This window comes from Siphateles boraxobius, unplaced genomic scaffold (genome assembly GCF_051911475.1).
Source record: "Siphateles boraxobius isolate OS27281-9 unplaced genomic scaffold, OSU_SipBor_1 26, whole genome shotgun sequence".
NCBI classification, from domain to species: domain Eukaryota; kingdom Metazoa; phylum Chordata; class Actinopteri; order Cypriniformes; family Leuciscidae; genus Siphateles; species Siphateles boraxobius.
In genome coordinates this window covers 16,753,804-16,765,830 of record NW_027508876.1, presented here as the reverse complement: position 1 = coordinate 16,765,830, position 12,027 = coordinate 16,753,804, and positions in this window count along the sequence as shown.

Genomic DNA, 12,027 nt, shown 5'->3' with positions numbered 1-12,027 from the left:
CTCGTAAGTATTTTATGAGGTGGCTAATTCGTATGAATTTGTACAATTTGAATCATACGAATGCGTACAATTTTTTTTAAAAAAGTCACCAGGAAGGACCACCCCTAACCCCGCCCCTAGATTTACCCGTCACTGGGGTCTAAAACAAATCGTACAAAAACGTACGAGTTTAGTCGTGTGAGTAAGGGCGTACTAAATTTATACGGATTAGCCACAAGTTTGTGTTTTCAGGCCCCCCAAAACAGCGTTATCGTGTAAATGAACGGCCAAATCGTAAGTAGTTCTTTTACATTTTTAGTTGAAAACAGTGTCTTGTAAACAGCCCCTAAATGGAGGCCACGTGGCTCCGTGGCCACGTGTCTCGGTACCGAGACACACGTCATGAAGAGAAGAGATGTAGTTTCCAGGGGGAGGGGAGGTTAACAATTTCAATTAAAGATTATGAGGGCATATGAATTTAAAAAAAAAATAATGATGTGCACGGATAAATCATTTATAATTAACTGCAACATTCTGTAGAAAAATAAGAATAAAAATGGTCATTTTTGATTTCATAGTGACTTTAAAATAGTTGTGCCGTTATTATCTGTCTTTCTTTCTGCACATTTTACTATATATAAAGTTTCTTTGTGTGATTGGGAAAACAGAAGTTGCTGTGGAGAATAGCAGGATTGCGTGGCATCTTGATCACTATGGCGACGCATGGACAGTCTCCCTGCTGCACACTCTCTCCCTCCCCACTTATGAAGTGAAAATGGGTACCATAGCAACGGCACACACTGTTTACAATATGTACTCTCACTTCATCACTGGCTGTTGATGGCTTCAATTTGCATGTACATTTTCCACAAGCATAAAAGATATATAGAGATTCTTTGAAGAATGAGGGAAGGCTCTTTGTCCTACACTGGCTATTAACAAGAAATAATAATTGAAAAAAAAAATCTGTAAAAACATACTCTTATCTATGTCTTTATAAAACCAGGATTAGATTTTATTTAGAGATGCTTTATTCAAAATCTTAAATTGGTATTGAATAATACTTCAATTCCATTTTAAGCCACTTTCACAGTAAATACAAATATATCTAGGCCTACTTAAAGCCATCAATTAATTGTTGACATAACAAGTGTTTTTGGCAGAATTTTTTGGTAGACTTGTATACTTTACTTGCTATTTTACAGAGACAGTCAAACAATATTTTTGCCTATTAAGTAAAAAAAAGAATCAGACGGGGAAATTGTAGGATTCTGGCAGCTCACTGGACCTCACGCTGGGGAAGCTGTAGGGAAATGGATCCCTTACCAGGAAATCTATTAAATTATGGCACACCACCGTGCCAGGCTTGGAGCCACTCTCTGTTTTTAAAAATTCCTTATTAGCTGTAATTCAAAAATTATAATCAACATGGCTTGAATATAAAATGGATAATAGTAAGAATAATGACGGTAATAATATAAGGGCCAGGCAGGCAGCTGGTATGGGTCTGAATAGTGTTGAAGCTTCTCGTGCTCTGCTCAGCCTGATGGTTAATCTAGCACTATGTCCATCGTAGTGTTCTGCCCCTAGGGGGAAAAGCAGGGAGGGAGGTGGAGAGGCGAAAAGAGAGGGACAGATATAGATAGAGGGTGTGCATATACAGAGGTTTCAGGACTGGAGGGGGGAGGTTAATTTGCACATATTAAAGAGGGCAGAATTTCTCATTAAAAAGAGATTGAAGTTGATATATGCCGAGTTGTGCCTGACACACTGTACATTGTGATAAGTCCTTGACAGAACAAAGACGGCCCTCCCCTCTCCGGTGACCACAAAGACTGCCGTAGTCTAGGCTGAGTTCGGATTCTGCACTAACCCCTCGCTTCAAATGTCCCGTAAGATGATGTTCATTTGGAGAGTATTTTTAAATGGCAATTTGAGAAGGAATAGTATTTGTGGCATAATGCAAAATTAATTTCCACTTGTTTCTCCTTTTCTTAAACAAAGGAAAAAATCGGAGTTACAGTAAGGCACCTATAATGGAAGTGAACGGGGTCAAGCCAAGCATTAAAATACTGAACAGTGGAGCTTCACAAGACGTAAATAATATGCATAACATGATTTTAGCGTGATTAACTGGTTGCACTTTATTTTACAGAATGTGTACTTACAATGTAAAGCAATGGGAACTACATGTTAACATAAGTTACATGTGTAACTACACATAAGTTTAGGTTTAGGTGTAGGTTCAGGGTTATTGCCCAGTTATTTTAATAACTACACTGTAAAAAAAAAATATTTTCATAATATATATGTGGGGAAAAAAAGTGCTAGCCTACCGATTAACTTATTAACCTTTTCAGTTATATCCAATTTTACACTTCCTTGCAATGACAACCTAACACCATAAACTCTGAAACGATTGTAAAAGTGATGATTTAAACAGCTAAAACGATACTTACGATGTAAGTGCTTTTATAAGCTTCATATTTCAGGTTTAAATTTTTTATTGATTTGTTCCTATAATTTAAGCAAGACTCTAAACAGGTTTAAACCTGCTGTCTGGTGGTTAAAGTAATGCGTTTTTATGTCTTTTATGTTTTTTATGTTTTTATGTTAATGCGTTTTTATGTCTTATGATTGTTTACTTAACATTTTTTTTTGAAGAAAAAAAAAGCGGGGAAAGCAATTTTTGCCAGTACCTACACTTCACATTGGATTTTTTTTTTATTATTTTACGAGCCTATAATTGTTCAAGTAATACACTGTTAAAAATGATTTGGGCTTTTAGTCAGAGGGACTATTGTTGTCAAGCTGAGAGAACTCATTGCCCATTACAACAAAGCAAGAAGAGTTACAACAAATTCAACTTGAAAAAAGCGCGGAAACTCATTTAAAACTCACAATAATAATTTCAGTTCACTTTAGAAAATAGGTCAAGGTGGCCATATCAACCAACACGCATGCGCCTGGAGTGACGTCACGCGCAGTGTTGAACTCTGAAAATCCGAGCTGACCGCCATCTTTTTTCCTCGGAGCCGAGCCAAGTAAGTACATTTAAAATTGTTTTAACTTAGTTCATCTGTTGGTAATGTAGATTCCTAGCCTAATGTCTTTCCGTCTCAAATGATCCGTAAACATAACCTGTGATTAATATTTCATGTTCGTAGGTTTTTGGAAATACGTTAGTATGTAGCTTAGCGCCGGAGTGTCACACCAAGTATTTAATGTAGGGTTGAGCCTCATATTCGACATTTACAAGTATTCGGCACCGATAATATACTCTTATACAAGTGAAACGGTGCGAGACCTGTCCATATTATTATGGAAAAATGTGTGAACAATATACCCGGGTCAACCCGCCAATTTACGTAACGTTAACGTCGCGACTCGTACAAGATGCTCGCACTCAATCAACCTGGCACAGGATTAAAACAGACAGTGAGATAACCGAGCAACTCATGGTCCGTGCGGAAGAGGGGTCCAAAGGGGGTCTGCCGTAGTGTATGGACTATATTTTTTATTTTGAGTTAGATGCGTTATACGAAGTGAAAGGTGTTTTTTTTTTTTCATGTGCGTAGTGATATGTGTGCCGTTACGCTCTGTATCAATTTCAACGCGCAGCAGTGGGGGTCGCCAGCTGGAGATCAGACGTGGGGTTTTTTGCAAGGGGGGAAGAATGAAGAGTTACAACAACTTCAACTTGGAAAAAAAAGCGCGGAAACTCATTAAAACTCACAATAATCCTTTCAGTTCACTTTAGAAAATAGATCAAGGTGGCCATTTCAACCAACACGCATGCGCCTGGAGTGACGTCACGCGCAGTTTTGAAATCTGAAAATCTGAGCCGACCGCCATAATTTTTCCGTCCAAGTAAGTACATTTAAAATTGTTTTAACTTAGTTAGTTCATCTGTTGGTAATGTGCAATCGTCGTCTAATGTTTCTCTGTCTCAAATGATCCGTAAACATAACCTGTGATGAATATTTCATGTTCGTTAGTTATTTGGCGCCGGAGTGCCACAGCAAGTAAGTTATTTAATGTAGGGTTGAGCCTCATATTCGACAATTAACAAGTATTCGACACCGATTATGTACTGTTATACAAGTGAAACTGTGCGAGACCTGTCCTCTTTATTATGGAAAAATGTGGGAACAATGGGAACATTATACCCGGGTCAACCCGCCAATTTACATGACGTCGCGACTCGTAGCTAAAAGAAGCATTGCTCGCACTCAATCAACCTGGCACAGCATTAACTGACGGTGAGATAACAGAGCAACTCATGGTCCGTGCGTAAGAGGGGTGCAGCAAACAAAACTATATATTTTATGTTGAGTTAGATGCGTTACGAAGTGAAAGGTGATTTTTTTTCATGTGCGTAGTGATATGTGTGCCGTTACGCTCTGTATCAATGTCAACGCGCAGCAGTGGGGGTGTAACGGTCGCGCTGCGCAGACCGGAGATCACCAGACGTGGGTTTTTTGCAAGGAGGAAAGTAAACTATGAAAAAACTATAGAAACTCTCATTAAAAACTCACAATAATCCGTTTAGTTTAGCCGTCCAAGTAAGTACATTTAAAATTGCCTCTCTCCAACTCGTACCTCCTATGGCGCCATTTTGATGCTGGCACTCGCCCGCCGTTAGCATTCCATTGACTGCCATTCATTTTTACGTCACTTTGCGAATAAATTAACATCTGAAGCGTTTAAAGACTTTATTTGTCCATTGTTTATTTCTAAAGATACATCACGATGTATAAAAGGTTCCATTACCTTTTATCTCACGTTATTGCTCCGTAGCAGATGTTTTTGTAAAAAAATTGTAAAAAGACTTCACTGATCTAGACTTGTAAAAAGACTAGACTTTGCTGGTAAAAACACTTCAAATCTACGGTGTCACTCTTTCCATTTCTTTTACTGTCTACGTTTTTTTGGCCAGTGGAAAAGGAGCCTTATTCCGTTTAAAATCGGGTTGAAAAAAAAAAAGTATTTCATACTACATGAAAAATATTAATGCAATCAACCCAATTTTGCTGATAACGATTGTATATGTTTTTTCTTTCCTTCTTTGTATTTTTTCTGTACAGGGTTACTTCACTTCAGTGTAGAACTTCACTTCAGCACAGCGCTGTTTGGGGCAACTGCCCTTCAATGAGGTGGTCCTGCAAGTGTTGCAATTTCTCCTCGCCGAACCAACGCACACTAATTGTCCATTATAAGCTGAAGCACTGTCATCAGGCAAGGAACTATCCTCTTCCCTGTGTCTATGCAGACTGTGTGTGCTCCTTTAGGACAGAATCATCTCTGAAAAAACATTTAACCAGAGACCATAGTCAGGCCCGTTCAAAACTGGTGACTGCAAGGTTAAATTGTGAACTGTGCAATTTTTCAGAGACTTGTAGTGATGCACAGTATTTTGCACATTTGAAAATACACCTACACAATAAGGAAACTGTGAAATGTCCCTTTAAAGACTGTAGTTTTCAGTCGAGCGTATACAGTACTTTTCGTGCACATAAGAGTAAGAAACATAACCTCTGTACCGTTAACAATTTTCGAGAAAACCTGTATCAAACTTTTATTCAAGGCACTTTAAACTCTGAAAGTACAGACTTTGAGACACATTCAGACAATTTAGACTTAACAGATGATTTAATAGAGGATCAAGATCTGCATGATTTACTTGAACACAAAATTGCAACTCTATTACTGCGCATGCAAACAAATTTGCATGTGTCCAAAACAACAACTCAGGAAATAATAAATGAGCTTTGTAGTATTAGCTCATTTGTAGAAGAGTGCACCCCAAAAGTAATTGAAAGTGTACTGATCAAGCATAACTGTGCAGTAAACAGTGCAGTCACTGCTGCTATAACCGAGATAGTTAAACAAGTAAACCCCCTAAGTTTCTTGTCAAAAGACGGGCCTTTTGGCTCTGAATACAAAAGAGAAACTTTTTACAAGAAAAATTTTAAAGTCATTGAGCCGATTGAATATGTTTTAGATGCATCTTCAAGACGGAAATTTGTTTATATTCCGGTTTTGAAAGTCCTGACAGAGCTGTTAAGTCGTGATGATGTGTTAGATAAAGTCTTGGAGACAGGACATATTGAAACAATTGAACACTTGTCTCAGTACAAGACATACAGAGATGGTCTATATTACAAAGACAATAATTTGCTCTCTTCAGAAGATCTTAGCATTGCCCTAGGACTGTATATAGACGACTTTGAAGTTTGCAACCCACTAGGAACATCAAAAAAAAAGCACAAGGTCTGTGCAGTCTATTGGGTGATTTCAAATTTACCGATACGATATAGATCATCTGTACAGTCAATCTACCTCGCATGTCTGTGTCATAGCAATGATGTGAAGAAATATGGGTATGGAGCCATTCTTGAACCACTGCTAAAAGACCTTGAAGTACTTGAGCAGCAAGGATTGTATGTTCAGAAATTGGGAACAACTGTTAGAGGTACTGTGCTGTACGTGTCTGCCGACAACTTGGGGGCACACTCACTTGCTGGGTTTCATGAGAGTTTTAATGTCGACAAATTTTGTCGCTTTTGTTTAGCTAGTCGACAAGATATTGACAATCACGAGGTAAAGGAGAGCGTATTTCCACTCCGGACAGTTGAAGCTCACAAACAGGACCTTCTGGAACTAAACCGACATCAGTTAGTTTCCGTGAATGGAGTAAAGAGTGATTGTGTTCTCGATAGACTTTCTCATTTCCACACAATCCAGGGCTTCCCCCCAGATTTTATGCACGACCTTTTTGAAGGAATAGTGCCACGGGAATTAAGTCTATGCATAAAGTCTCTGATATCTAAACATTACTTTACAATAGATGAGCTTAATTCCATCATTGAATCCTTCCCTTTCAAATGTACAGATAAAACCAACAGACCTAATCCAATTTCAAAGTCTTTTGCATCGAAAAAATCTATTGGTGGGAATTGCCATGAAAACTGGACACTATTGAGACTTCTACCTCTGATGATCGGTCACATTATACCAGAAGATGACAAAACTTGGGGGATTCTGTTAGATTTGAAAGAAATAGTAGAGCTTCTAGCTAGTGGACGTTTTTCAGAAGAGACATTGGCATACTTGGAGTGTAAAATCTCAGATCACAGGTGCCTATTAAAAGAGGTGTTTCCTGATTTCCACTTCCTGCCCAAGCACCACTTTTTGGAACATTATCCCGAACTGATTCGGAGATTTGGTCCCCTGGTTGATTTCTGGACTATTAGATTTGAAGCTAAGCACAGCTTTTTTAAAAGGGTGGTGCGTGATTCTCACAATTTCAGAAACATCTTGCTCACACTATCAACAAAACACCAGCTTACTTTAGCTTACCATCTAGATTTGCCAAGTCTTTTCAGACCTGATCTGGAAGTTGGACACACTGCAATTGTTTCACCTGATGCACTCGAGCACTCCATGAGGCGGGCTGTAGAGCTGAAATATGGAAACATAAGTCTTGTGTCTCTTGCAACCCATGCCTGCCTTTATGGCACTAAGTATTCAGAGGGTATGTTTCTGTCAGTGGGTCACACCAGTGGCCTGCCTGACTTTGGGAAGCTGGTTAAAATTGTAGTTGTGTCCAGCAAAGTGTCTTTCCTCATAGAACCATATCATGCATGGTACATGGAGCACCTGCGGAGTTATGAGTTGATAAAAAAACAGTCTTCTGAACTGGTGATTGTGGAATTACACGAACTGAATGGATATCAACCCCTGTATCCATACCAAAAAGCAGGCAAACTGATGGTGACATCAAAAGCTTTTTTGCTACATTAAGGTATAGTTGAGCTGTTATTTTACTTAAAATGTTGTGTTCTTTTCCTTCCTCTAAAAAACAAATGCAGTGTGTCCATAAACGTAAAAACAGGTTTTAAACAGAATAAAATGTGTATGAATGTTCATTTTTATTAATGTTTCATTATTGTTCATTTTGTCTTTTCTTACATTCTTTCTTTTTTTCTTCATCACCAGAGAAGTCCTGAGAGTTTCTCAGTCGCAAGAAGATGCTGTTGCGTGTGATCATTTCAGCACAGGACATTAGAAAGCTCCGCTTGGACTCTGTTCCAGATTCGGTTGATGACCTGAAACTGGTGTTGAAAAACAAACTGCAGTTACGCTCTTCATTTGACCTTCAATATGAAGATGAGGACTTCAAAGACTTCTGTAACCTCACGTGTGTGGATGACCTACCAAAGGACAAGGTGACATTGCAAGTCGTTTTCTGCCCTGTCTCTTCAGACTCAAGTTTGGATACTTTTAGCTCTGCTGTACCATCATCTCTGGCAGAATCCTCTTTAGCTCATTCGTCATCTCCGACGACATCCTCTTCATTGAGCAGCCAAACAGAGTGCTTTCCAGGTCGGCGTTCACAGCAATGGCCAGCTTATTTTCCCATTCCCACCTTCTCATATGATGTTGAGCTGAGGCTCAGGCAGGGCAATGATGCTTTTAGAGAAAGTGTAGCACTTCTATCCATTTCAAGGGACATGAAGTCTGAGATTCTGCTCAAACTTGCTGAAACAATTTATTCATTCATGACCTACCCTACACTTGAACATTTTGGATGTGTAGCTAAGGCCCTTGTTGAAAAACACCCTTGCCTTACAGAACCTGGATCCACATCTGGATGGTATGGATGGAAACATAGCATAAAGTTTAAAATGGGCAATTACAGACAGAAATTAAAAGCTGTGGGCTGCCGAGAACTGGAGGTTAATTCTGAGAAAAGAGGTGCTGGGGACACGCGAGGGAAGAGAAACAAAGTGAAGAAACCTAGACGTTCTGAAACAAATTTTCTTCCAGATCTCCCCCAGGGAAGAGACAGCAGAAGTCTTCAAGAAGATCGGGAAAAGATGGTCCAAGAGATGAGAAAAACAACCCCAAACCTGGCCTACATCGATGATGCAATGAATGCCACATACGCACTGAGAAGACAGGAGATCGTTGAAGAGGAGCCACCTGTGGCCGAAATGACAGTCAGATGGCCTGCCCTTTTTACTGAAAGACAGGTAAAATGTGTTAAAAAAAATTCTTAAGTCATAGCAAAGTAGTAATGTTGTATTGTGTAAATTGCAGGGCCCTATGCTAACATTCCTCCCATTGAGCACATGTGCTCTTAAACTGAGATATTTGGGAGTAAAATTAAAAATTGTTTAAGTAACACATTTATGTAATGCTTTAATGTTGAGGGTCAAACGTGACCCATTTTTACATTTGATAACAGTAAAAACACCTTCAAAAATGTAACTTATACCTGTAATTTGATGACTTTGATGTGACCCAGAGTATAAAAACATGGAAATATTTCATCTTTTTTAATCAACAGACGCAAACAATAACTTGCTCTGTTATGACTAACACAATTTTTGACTCATTAAACATAAATTGATATTTCCTGTAGGCCACTCCTATATATTATGATATGAAATAATGCTTGAACTGATATGAATTACATATTTTTATCTAACTACTTAAATCATAGTAGTACATACTGATTTGTTAAACTCACAGCCTTGTTATTTTGCATGTATGAATTATCATGACAACTTAGCAAAGCCATGACAAATCAGTCTGATGTAAACATTAAGAAAACTTAACCTGTCAGACAAGCCAATCTTCCAGTCTGAGGACACAGATAGTTAATATTAATGAAATATGCACCTTGAGACAGGTCTCCACTGTACGTCACATGTCTGACAACATGTCGGTTGTAGTGCTGAAATGTGAACATTTAGGTGACTTAACTTGAACTAAAACTGTAATGTTACTTCTCCACATAGATCGCCAAGGAATTCACCAGGCTCACATCAATGCACATCAATAAGTTCTATGAGGGTCTGGACAGCCATCTGCATAAACTTCTTCAGTTATTCCGGTTGAAGCGCTTCGAGGAAGTTCAAGAAATGACATCCTTAATGGAGAGTCTCGATAAGGATGTAAGTGCATATTTGTTGTAGATGTGGTCCACATTAATTGTACAACCCCACTGAGAAGAGGGACCAGGATGTAGATTATGATAGACAGTAAACCTCCTCTTATTAATGTACTTGGAAAGGCACTTTGATACAGACAGAATAAATAAGAAAATGGCTCTGTAAGATGGAGTAGATGGAGAGAAGGCCAGAGTTCAAGTTACCTCTTTGAACTGAAAGCTTGTTCTCTGTCATTTGATGGTTGACAAAAATCAGTTCTGATATCACGTATTGTTTTACAGGCATCAAACCAAAGGAAGAGAGCAGCAGCTTTGCAGGGACTGCCATGGTACATGAAGGAAAATCCTTCTACATTGATGAAGAGATGTGAGGTAAGCAGAAAAATGTTGTTTAATGATACAAAAACTAGTTCACAATGGGCATGGTTACACATCATTTTTTCAGGCATCCTCTGTGTGGATACACTATATAGCAAAACATGTCTAAAGCACAGGCACCATTTTGTTTTTGTTTTCGCATGAAGCCAACAGATCCTGAAGAGGACTTCATCAAGGGAATGGTAATTGGAATCCTTTTGGTCGTTGAAGATGTGAAGGAGCCCCTTCCAGTTTCCTACAATGATGTTGCCATTGTCATTGAGGAAAAGATTGTCATGCGTCATCTTGCTGATGTACCCAACGCTGTTGTGAACCTGATGGGCCTGCTGTACATGCTGAACCTTGACTATCCAAAAGAGATGAAATACACTTTTGAGGTGATTCAGCGCCTGTTCATGGGAATTGGGTCTGAGACGTGCACTCCCAGGGTATACTCTCTAAAGAATAAACTGCTCAGTTAGAGGGATGGCTCAGGAGGATGTTTCTGTATTTGGCCATGAGGAAGTATTCTAATTTTCTTGGCATTTGTTCACTCATGTAGTGTTTGTTCATGTAGTAAGAGGAAAAGAAATGTAAAGCCCTTCTGTGGGTCACAACAGTTTTTATGTCCTAACAGATGTCTATTTGTCACTGTAGAGAAAATGTCTCTTGCAGACACTAATTTGTATTTTATGTTGTAGAGCAAACCTGAACAGTGGAGATTTCTGTGATGTTTGAACGTGTTCATTTTCTGGCTGACATTTCAGCAAGTTTCTCAGAGAGATACAATTTAGTATGTATATCTTGCTGCATTTTACTGCAACAATGCTGAACATTTACTTAGAATGGATCAAAATTACTATTTTCATATTTTTCTCGAAGTAATTTTTTTTTGTTTTTTTTTGCGGGATACAGTTTAATTTCTGTTTTTGACCAGCCCTGAAAGAGTTGGAAGAGGATGTTTAAGAGGGTGTGAAAGCTTTTGTATGCATGTCCCAGAGGAAGAATTCAAAATTTTTACACTATTTAGTAAGAGAATAGTAAGAGAGTATCGCCCTTCTTTGGGTCACCCCACCTTGTTTTCATGTTCTGACTTATTTCAAAGGTTTTAACGTCCATGTGATGCTACAGAGAAATTGTCAAGAGAGTGGACATTTTAGTAATGTTTTCATTTTTTACACTATTTAGTAAAAGATGAAATGTATCGCCCTTCTTTGGGTCACCCACCTTGTTTTCATGTTCTGACTTATTTCAAAGGTTTTAACGTCCTTGTGATGCTACAGAGAAATTGTCAAGAGAGTGGACATTTTAGTAATGTTTTCATTTTTTACACTATTTAGTAAAAGATGAAATGTATCGCCCTTCTTTGGGTCACCCACCTTGTTTTCATGTTCTGACTTATTTCAAAGGTTTTAACGTCCATGTGATGCTACAGAGAAATTGTCAAGAGAGTGGACATTTTAGAATTGTTTTCATTTTCAACATTTTGAGTAAGTTTCTCAGAAATTTTTTAGTTTTGTTTTTACAAATCTTTCTGCAATTTACTGCAGCAACTCTGAACATCCACAACAATGGACTGAGTTGAATTCGGAGAGTTATTGTTTTTCCCCAAAGGAAGACTGCATTTATTTTAATGTATTATATCATTATGTGTGGAACAGTATAATTTCAGTTTGTGTGCAGCCCCAAGCAAAAGTGTGTTAGAGGGTGTAAAGGCAAAAATTTGAACA